Source organism: Balaenoptera borealis, assembly GCF_965194805.1.
Source record: "Balaenoptera borealis genome assembly, chromosome: 8".
NCBI lineage: Eukaryota > Metazoa > Chordata > Mammalia > Artiodactyla > Balaenopteridae > Balaenoptera > Balaenoptera borealis.
This window is the reverse complement of record NC_138865.1, coordinates 57,167,620-57,178,460: the sequence shown is the minus strand read 5'-3', so window position 1 is coordinate 57,178,460 and position 10,841 is coordinate 57,167,620.

The window sequence follows — 10,841 nt, the reverse complement described above, 5'->3', positions numbered from 1 at the left end:
GCCGGGTGCCCCTGCAATGCTCACTAACGTAACAGCTCACAGATGCAGAGGACAGAAGCAAACAGCTGTTCTCCGTGTGTGTGTGTGTGTGTGTGTGTGTGTGTGTGTGTTTGTGTTCCCACAAAAGCCCTAAAATCATTCGATAGTATTTTAAGGTTTTTTCCAGGATAAATATATTGACATTCTGTGAATTTTTTCTTCCTATTTAAACCCAGCCCTGATTTTTCTCTCTCCATCTGTGCTCCTTTGGCAGAAACTTGTACCAAAAGAATGAAGGAGTAAAGGGTCATTTTGGGAAGTAACGGGACGCAGGCCAAGCTGGCAATGCTCCACGGCTGCGGTGCACTTCTGGCAAAGGGACCCAGCCATCGGCCACCCTGTGAAATGTTCATGACGGAAGAGTGGAGCCTGGTGAGGGGACCAAGCTGCAGGTCCGTCTCTCATGTGCTTGCTTTTATGTCAGGTTCACAGCAGCTCTACTTTGGGATTTTTGTGTAACTTTGTTTCGTTTTTGTAAAACTTCAGCCCTTCTGTCCATACCACATGCTTCGTGCAGAGGGGGTCACGTGAGCTTTCTGAGCCTGGAATTTCAACCCTGGTTGTTCCCACACATCGTGGAGGCTGACGAATAAAGCCTGCATGTTCACTTTTAACCACTGAATGCCTGGGTAGGCCCCGAAGAGAGGGTCAGTGTGACCTCCGGAGAGCTGACATTGGTCGTTCCACCCTGAAGTGGCCCTTCTGGATGTCTCCCTGACTGGGCGAAGCTGGCTCTGATCTGAGTTATTCTGTAGGGTCCTCCCTGGCAGGTGAAATGGAGGCAGCTTCTCCAAGGCAGCTTGCAGAAGTAGAAGGAGCATGACTTGTGGAATCCCAGTTCTGCCCTGTCCATGACCTTGAGCAAGCCACTTAATTTCTCTGAGCCGCACATTGAAATGTATCTTAGACTTGACAGCAGGATTAAATGAGATCTGAGAACAGTTCCTGGCACAGACACCAAAGGTGGCAGCCACTTATCTTACATGCTCTGGCCTCCACGTCCTTGTCCCTGGAGAGTTCCCAGTGCCAATGGATGAGGCTAGGGCAGAGCTGGGCAGGGAGGGCTGGCATTTAGCGGAAGATTCTGAGCTTTCTGTGTGTCACCCCTCGCCCTCCTCCTGCTGCTCCCAGGAGCTCTCCGTGTTGCAGGGGTAGCCCTGAGTGCAGTTTTTATGACTCTAAGTGATCCACAGAACAGCCCGTGGCCGCCCGTCACCGTTGGAAAGGCCAGGTTGTGCTAATAGGAAGTGATGGTTGATCCCATTTAGTAGGAAGTGTTCAGGAAGGCAGGATTTAAAGGAGGCTCACATTCCTGCGGCGCTTCTCCTGGGAGCTCAGACACAGGGGTGAGGAAAGTAGACTCAAATGCATCAGGGCCTTGCGATTTGGATGAAAGGAGAGGTGGGGCTGGCAGGCCCTGCACTGGCCCTGCCAGTCACCAAGGATTGTTCTATTTCTGTAAACCCTTTATTCAGACTGAAAAGGGGGAAAGATGGGGGGATATTTGGGAAGGAGGGAAAATGCTCTCAGGCTGGCATAGCCTTCCCAGAGGGGCAGAGATGGCGGAGAACAGGCACACAGATCTCCGTGCTGCTACTCTGGGGTCACCCAAACAAGGACAGTTCTGAGTCTTGGCAGTTTGATGCCTCGACCGATGAAATGTTCCAGTTTCATCAACAGTTTGGGGAGCATGCAGGTACACAGCGTCACCATCTCTTTCCTGGCTCAAATAGATGATGGTGTTGTTCATTATTTCTTGTAATCCATCAAGGCCCTTCTGGGGTAGCTCAGAAATTTGGTGTCATTGTTCAGTCCCAGGATGGGAGGACCACTGGCTTGCTCAGGGATCCCTGTGTATCCGTTGATGGAGGGTTCTGCTGATGCAGCCCCAGAGCCAAACCTCCCTACAGGATGGGGGCCAGGTCATAATTCAAGGCAGGCTCAACTCTTTCTCTACCCACTGCTCCCTTACCAGGTGAGCTGTTGGGAATCACTTGTTTTCTCAAAGAGCAGCCCCCTGGGGCGCAGATCAGCAATGCTTGCCCACTGACAAGTCAGGCGAAGTGGATCTAAGAAAGGAGGGCCACTTCCACTGGGGCATAGAATTCCCTGCTCACGGGTCTGTCTAGTCCAGTAGGCTCTGCTCCTTGGGGTAGGGACACACACTACCTTCTAACATAGGGCCCGGGACATTCTGTGTGTACATTTTGTTACAGAGACTTAGATACATAGTACAGTCCCTAGCCAAAAGGATCATTTAGCCTAGCTGGGTGTCTTAATCCATCTGAGTTGCTATAACAGAATACCATGGACTGGGTGACTTATAAACAACAGAAATTTATTATAATCCTGGAGACTGGAAAGTCCAAGATCAAGGCACCAGCAGATTTGGTGTCTGCTGAAGACCCGCTTCCTGGTTCATAGACAGCTGTCCTCTCACTGTGTCCTCATGTGGTGGAAGGGGTGAGAGAACTCTGCATTCCCTTCCAGAAGGGCACTAATTCCATCAGGAGGGCTCCACCCTCATGACATAATCACTTCCCAAAGGTCTTGCCTCCTAATACTATCATATAGGGGGTTAGGACTTCAGCATGTGAATTTGGAAGGGACACATTCAATCCATTGCACTGAGCACAGCAGGTATACTAGTATCTGTTATATATTAGAACACACAGAAGGTAGGTACCCATTACTGCGATGTGCAGCCATGGTGTAGAGCCATAGCATGGTAGAAACAAAAGGGACTTCAGTGGAAAAGCATAGATTCAGAAAGGTCACGTAATTTGCCCCAGCCTCACAGTAGATTTGTCGTAGAGATGGGAAAAGTTATCCAGGTTTCCTGCACCCCAGCCATGTGATGTTTCTGCCCAGTCCCCCACCCCATAGCTCCACATGAAATGAAGAGCTAACGGGGAAGGCAACACAGAGTGATGGAAAGGCCTGAGCTTTGAGGCCAGAGAATTCTGGGTTTGAATCCTCCTCACTCTTCAGGACAACACAGGCAGAGTCCATAGATAATGATGAAGAATCGTAGACAATGATGGAGAGGCTTCATTGAAAGGATCCACTGAAAGAATTTAGGAGTGTTTACATTCCGCATCTGTGAAATGGGAATAGCAAGAGTCCCCCCCTAAACTGTACCTGTGAGGAGGAGTCCCTGAGAGAAGACACAGAAACCACCTCACAGCGTGTCCTGCATAGAGCGGCCGTTCCACAAACTTACTGTTCACCAGGCTGTCAATTAAAGAAAACGCCACATCTTGCAGAAAATAAGGTTAAAAGCAGGTCCGAGAGAGGAGAGATTGTCAGAGCCCTGAAGAGAAAGCTCTCCAGGAGATGAAGAATGACCTTGCTGAGGGGCTCGCTGGGAAAGAGTCGGCCGGGTGAATGGCTGGCATTTAGCTGAGCCAGGCATCCTCAGCCTCGCTCCCCGGCCCCCTCGGTGTGGGAAGAGTGCCCTGAGTGCCGGCTGCCAGCGCTTCGAGGCGCTGCGTGATTACTTAGCAGTTTACTAGCATCAGAGACACCCAGGGTGCACTTGAGCCATCAATTAGCTCCTACTCACGGCCCCCCTGTGAGGCCCAGTGCTATCAGGACTCCCATTTTTCAGCCAAGGAAACTAAGGTGTAAACAGGTTAAGCAACCGGCCCAAGGGCACACCTCGAGTCAAGCGGTCACGAGGCGCCGAGGCCGCGTCCTTGCTGGCTCCCCGGCCTGTCCTTAGCCCACTGGCCCATGCTGCTGCCCATAAAATCCACCGTTTATATCTTGTCAGAAAGCTAGGTAGTGCACCCAGGACATGAGGAGCTGCGCAGAAAGGCCATTCAGCTGATTTCCAAGGCACTGCAGGGGTTTTAAGGAAATGTCTCACCCCTTGCTTTGGAGAGGTAGACAGGGGCGACAGGACCTGAGTTAGCAGTTTCTTTGCTGGCCTCCCTCGCCACAGCTGGCTTTGCTTTTTCTCTGCCTTCTCCAGGAGATACACATGCCAGGACCATCTGGGGGCCACAGAGAGCATCTTTTAGGAGACGCTGAGATGGTGAGTACAAAGCACAGGCCTCACTCCCGCTGGCCCGCAGTTCCAGGACTTTGCCATCGGTTCCCACTGCTGGGAAAGAAAGGTGGCCTAAGGCTGGGAGGCTTCCACAGGTGTGCCCGCAGGACGGGGTGGGGCCCGGGGAGCTTTCTGTTGCCTGATGGCCCTCCTGGTCACACAGAGCTGCTCCTGATGGTACCTGGACCCAACCGGACGCCTCCCTGACTTGTCCATGTTCCATACCTTCTCTCTCTCAAGGGCACTGGTCTAGCTGATGTCCTGTTCTTTCCAGGCCCTTGTAGGTCACCAGCCAAATATTCTTGGTTCCTCCCTCTCCCTCAGCATCCCTTCCCTAAATCCAATAGCTTATCTCCCTAAAATATCTCACAGATATTTCTGGAATTTCTACCCAGACAACTCCACCCCAGGCTCACCTAGACCACTGTAATAATGTCCTCACTGGGCAGCCAGTCATACCCTCTCCCCTTAAGTCTGTCATCATAGCAAACAGAATGCCCTATCCTGGATTTTTTTATTCTCCTCCTTAAAAGCTTTCATCCTTATTCCCTGGGGATGAGGCCCAAGCACCTTAATATTGCATCCAATGCCCCGGCACCCTTTCCCACCTCTCCCCACCTCGCCTCCCTGCCTCCCTCCCGCAATGCCAGTCCACTCACACTTCCTGGAAGGGGCACCCAGTGTCCCGCTTCCTGGGCACTAGTCACAGCCTTCCGGCACCCTCCGGGCTGTGTCCATGGTACACGTGGGCCGACCACAAAACCTCACACTCATTTCCCAGGGGCACAGACTGGGGAGTCAGACATGTTTGGATTTACTCCCCAACTCGGCCACTCTGCTAACTCTGAGACCTTTGTTAGGCAAGTGAATGACTTTGAGCCTCAGTTTTCTACCCTGTAAAACGGGGATAAGTTATTTAAACAGTCTGTACTTTACTTTTATCATACATAAAAGTAAAAATAAAAACAAAACCGATATTCTTGGATTGTAAGGATCGAATGAGATAATGTATGGAAAGAAAGCACCAAGGATGTGCCGGACTCCAGTTAGCTCGATTATCAGAATGATGATCTGGTTGCTTTCTGAGTCTGCTCCTCCCTGCTGTTGGCCAGGGACATGCCACTTACTTCTCCTGTGGACCCCCAGCGTCCAGCCAGAGCTGGGAGCCTGCAGAGCTGTCTGTCCTGACTCTCCCTCCTCCCATTTTTCTACTGCTGCTGCCCCGTCTGTCCCCAGCTGGTGGCCAGGTCTGGGATGTCCCCCTGCAGGCATTTGCAGGCTTTCCTGCACAGAAGAGTACCTGGAAGCACATCTGGGAATAGTCACCCTTACTAGGTTCAGCTGTTAGTGGGCATGCAGGCCTATTATTGGCAAATGGCACTTTGTTAAGAGAAGCCCAAAATTAAGGGTTTTAACGTGAATTTTTTGATTTTTGAAACACTGCCTTAGGTTTCAGGCCGGCCCCCCGCCCCGGGGCTGCGGTCAGGAGCCTCCACAGCCCCCACCTGCCTCACCTCAACCTGTGCCCGAAGGAGTAAGGACTCCAGTGGGGAAGGAAGGTGGTCGGGGAGAGAGCGAGAATGCAAAGCCCATTCATCCGGATGGCGATTTCTCCTGCTCAAAACGTTGATTGGGCAGCCCGAGTGATGTATTGAGTTCGTTTCTGCAGGTAATTGTTTAAATGTTATAGCGGCTTTAACATGTCGTCTGTTAAAACGTATTGGTGAGGCAGCCATTCCAAACTTGTAATGTGGTAATATTTAGATGATTTACTAGGTGAGGTGCGGTTTCTGATTCAATCAGAGTTGCCTTTGATCCAAGAGGTGGTGCCTCTAATCCGACTGGGAGCCCGTTGAATCCAGAGGTGATGTGTTTGATTCACAGGCTGATGTACCTGATTTAGAAGGTGATGGATCTTGTCCATGCTGAAGGATTCCAATTCCCTCACACCAGGTGTTTGCTTCGGTGTGTGATGTATGAGTTTTAATAATAAGACACTTTGGGGATGGTGAGGGCACCGGCTCCTCCACGCTCTGGCATGTCTGTGGCTGCAGCCCACTTCCTGCAGAGCTGGTCTCGGCCTAGAGGACCAGAGGGGCAAAGCGGCGGCAAAACCCGATTTCCCAAGTGTGACCTGAGTCTCCAAGTGCCCCGTCACTGCCATTCTTCTGAGATCCATGGATGGTCTTTTGTCTATCTGTCTAATTCTCCAGAGGTCCACAGGCAGGGCCATTGTGCTTAGGACCTGGTTCCTTGCATGTGAGGGGCCGTCAGGGACACAACGGTCAATTAACAGATACTCACCCGGGTAGGTTCTGCTCTAGGCAGGCGGAAGTTCCTTGAGCCTCCCCTGCCACTTCGTGGGGTCCCAGTGCAAGCTTCCCTGGGCCAGGCACAGAGCTTTTAATCAACATTTGAGGGATTGGATTTTCACGTCCCAACTGGGAAGATTAGGGAAGTGTTCTCCAGAGCTACTTCTCTCCTCCTCCCCCATCACCCTTCCCGCCCCTAGAGTGACTGGCAACTCCCACCCTCCCGAGAGTGGAGATGTCCCTGTGTGCTTTCTCCCCTCTGCCAGGAACGCCCTTCCCCCTCTTCCTTCACGTGTCAGGAAGCTGTGCGTCCTGTACAGCGTCACTGCCTGCTGTCACCCTTCCTGGCAGGCCACCCCTGCCCCCCATCTCAGCTCGGCCCCGGAAGAGTGCCCTCGCCATAGTTTGCCGAGTCTTCTGGTCATGCCTCTGTGAGAGCAGGTGTCACATAAGTTGTCCTGTGGCAGGGAGGTCTCCTCTTCACCCTGCCGTCCCCAGCACCTGCTCAGCACCTGGCACATGGCAGACATTGCAACCTCAGAGGAGGAGGAAAAGTGAGTCATTAATGAGAATAGTATCATTAATAGTATCATTAATAATAATAATTAATAATAATAGCTCCACGTACGTTCTAATTGTTCTAAGTGCAATGTCCTGATGATACTTGATTGGTATCATCTCTTTCTCTCTTTTAATCCTCACAACACACCATATGTGGTAAGAATTATCATTACCTCCACGTGTGCAGATGGGGAAACTGAGGCTCGGTGAGGTTAAATTATTTCCCCAGGGTTCACATTAGCAGAATTAGAGTTGAATTTAGGTCTCTCAGACCCCAAATCCAAGCTCTTAACTGTCACATCATGATTTGGCCTCCCAGGACCAGAGAGACTGCCCTGTGCTGGCCCAGGACAGGGAGATGGAGATACAGAGGTGCCCTCAGGGAGACAGACCCATGACACAAGGCAGAGCAACCTGATTGGTAAACTAAGGCATGAGGGGTGGGGGTGGGGTTAGAAGCAGGAGTAATTCGGGAAGGCTTCCTGGAGGAGGTGTTTGATCTTGTCCTGGAGGAAGAGAAGAAGAGAACTGGGGCTGTCAACTGTGCTGATGCCTGTTCTCAGCTGCTCTTGGCCCAGTGCTCTGGTCCTCAGGCTGCCTTTAAGTGCAGGGGATTCAACAAGGCTGAGTGTGTGGCAACTAGTCCTTCTAGTAACTAGTCTTTGCCCTACCAGTAGCTCTGTGTGGTCAGAAGGTGGGCCTGGGGCAGCACTGCAGTCAGGAGTACGCGGTGATCCTGTCCACACCCAGGAGGGTCAGCTCACCCCCTTCCAGGAGGCAGAGGCACTACATTGAGCCCAGGCTCGGGTGAGTCCTGGCTATTCTGTGGCCACAGGAATTGTCCAGATCCTGCTTCCCTTGCTCCTCCTCCAGCACTGAATCCACAGTTTCCCCCTCGCTCCTTTCTGTCACAGTCTTGCGTCCCCAGAGCCCTGGTCCCCCTTCAGCATGGGGTCTGTTGTAAGATGCCGTCATCCGGGAAGTGGAGTTTTTGGAAGACAGCCTGGCCGAGTTTAACCTGCCCCTTCCCAGGCCTCCGTCAGGATCAGTCTGAGGAGGATGCCTGGGGCGTGAGGGGTTTGAGGCAGGGGTCTGCTTCAAGGTGACCTGGACCACCTCCCTGTCCCAGGCCCACACAGCCTGTCCCCCTGAAGCTGCTCTTCAGGGCGAGACCCAGGAACCTGCGTCGTAATAAGCCCTCCACTGACGTTTGACCGTGACTGCGTTAGGCCAGGTGTGGGCTGGCCCCTGGTTGTGCGCGCCTGGGGGCTGGGGCCCCGACATCAGAGGTCTCAGGCCACCCCTCAGCTCTCCGCTGTTCCCATGATGCAGCTCCCTGAGCCCTCTGCCTCTGTCCTCTTCCCCCAAAATCCCAAGAAAGCAAATCTGACTAGTTCAGAGCAGCCTAGGGGTTGGCCACCCGGGGAGAGAGGACGCAGCAGGCACAATAGGCTGTGGTCAGGGGGTCAAGGGTCAGCACTCAGAACACGTGCGAGCCTGAGAGGTCAGGGAGGACATAATGGACATCTCTGCCTCGGAAACAAGGCTTTCCCGGCCACTTGCTGTGGGCCAGATACTTCCACATTCTGCATCCCATCTGATCCCCCTCAGCCCTGAATTCTGTCCCCATGTTACAGAGAGCAGACTGAGGCTTGGAGAGGTTAGTGGGCTTACCCAAGGTCGTCTTACCACGAGTATTGAAGAATGAAGGAGGGGAGTGATACGTGCCGGCCCCAAGGCTGCCGCCCTCTCTTTCTCTGTCTCTGTCTGTCTCTCGTGGTGGGCCGTTCAGGCACCGTGACAGGCTGGTGTGGGAGATATTTGGATCAAGTCCATCTCCGTGTCCTCCAAGCTCACCACCCAGGCAGAGGCCAACTCCAGCATAAGGTTGGTGATGGGCCAGACAGGCTGATCCCTAGGAGGCTCAGAACAGCTGCCGATCCCACTTCTGCTGCTTCTGGAGGCCACCGTGGCCCTGACTGCACACATTTTCCCAGGCTGAGCCCGCAAGTGGGGGTCCTCAGACACAGACAAAGGAATAGCTCAGCCTTGCAAATGGCTTTGCAGATGAGGCCATGGGGATTCCACTTGGCCGACACACTCTGCCCTGGCCCAGGCTTCCTCCCCCAGAGGCGTCCCCCAGCCCCTGCTGGCCAGCTGCATCTCCCATCACCACCCACTCCAAAGCCCTGACCACACGGACATGGTGGCTCAGCCCAGAGTTCCCGTCACACCCCTTCCCACACAGGGAGGGGCCGGAGGGAGGGACGGTGGCAGCAGGGGCTGCAGGAGCTGACTCACTGCCAACATCAGACATGGGTCCCAGACCCTCACGGGCACCCACACCCACCACGGGCCCAGCCCTGTGTGAGCCAAGCAGGGTGGTCACATGCGACCAGCCTGTCATTCCCATCTTGGATGAGACCTCAAGTCTGAGACAAAGGGTGTTAATCCACCCCCATGCTAATGAGAGGTGTTGGACCATCTATGCAGAACTTGCTCAGGGACGACCACAAAAGATATAGTCACCGTTAGCCCAGCAGTCTTCCAGTGGGCTGTCCCTGGGGACACATGGAGACGTTCACAAGAATACAAAGGCACTGACAGTTTTGAAGACATCACTTTCCAGCCCCTTCGTTTTAGGCATTCTCTCCTAAAACCGATGTGTCTAAGCATACACTGGTGGTTTCCAGTTTTCCCACAAAACAAAGAAAGGCCTTTTGCCCATCCTGAATCTGGCTGTGGTGCATCTCCTCAGGATATAAAATCCTCAGCACCAGACACAGGACTGCAAGAAAGATTCCAGTAACAATCCAAGCCAGGAATGGTCCATACAAGTGATAAGTCCCCACAGACTCTGTGCCTTGCCACCTACCACCGGTCTATCTTGGGGTAAGAATGCAGATGTTTCCAGTACCTATTAATTTATATATTTGAACTGAAAGTGAAATCAGAATTTTCTTTTTTCACACAAAGTTATGATCTAGCTGTTTGGTTTTTGCCGAATTACGTTATAAGGTGGCTGTTTTCCATAAATTAAATAACCCAGATCTGCAGCTTCAAGGTTTTTTGTTTTTTTTTTTTAAATTAATTAATTAATTTATTTATTGACTGCGTGGAGTCTTCGTTGCTGCGCGCGGGCTTTTTCTAGTTGCAGCGAGCAGGGGCTACTCTTCGTTGTGGTGCGTGGGCTTCTCATTGAGGTGGCTTCTCTTGCTGCGGAGCATGGGCTCTAGTCATGCGGGCTTCAGTAGTTGTGGCACGCGGGCTCAGTAGTTGTGGCTCGCGGGCTCTAGAGCACAGGCTCAGTAGTTGTGGCACATGGGCTTAGTTGTTCCGCAACATGCAGGATCTTCCCGGACCAGGGCTCGAACCCGTGTCTCCTGCATTGGCAGGCAGATTCTTAACCACTGCGCCACCAGGGAAGCCCCAGCTTCAAGGTTTTGATGGAAAATATTTAAAGCACGTATATCATATTCAGTACACCAGAAATTTTATCCTTTATAACTACCTAAACTTGTGATGAAACATTTTAGATGTCAATCTTAAATGCTTCAATGTAAAAGCATTTTAAAATGCTTATAAGTAAATAAATAAATCATGATCCTTCTATTGTCAAAAAAATAAAAAATAAAATAAAATGCTTAAAAATACTTGAAAGGCTACATGGTTTTTCAAAATCCTTTTAGGAGGTAGTCAAACAAAAAAGTTTGGAAGGCCATTCCTGGAGTCCACCCCCCGCCCTCCCCTAAGGCATGGAAGGGGATTGGCCAGTAGAGATTGATGGGGAGGAGTTCCTTAGAGCAAGAGTTGTCTGCCAGGCTGCTCTGAGCCCCGTGATCCTCAGGCAGGGAGAGAGGACCTGCCCCGAGCTC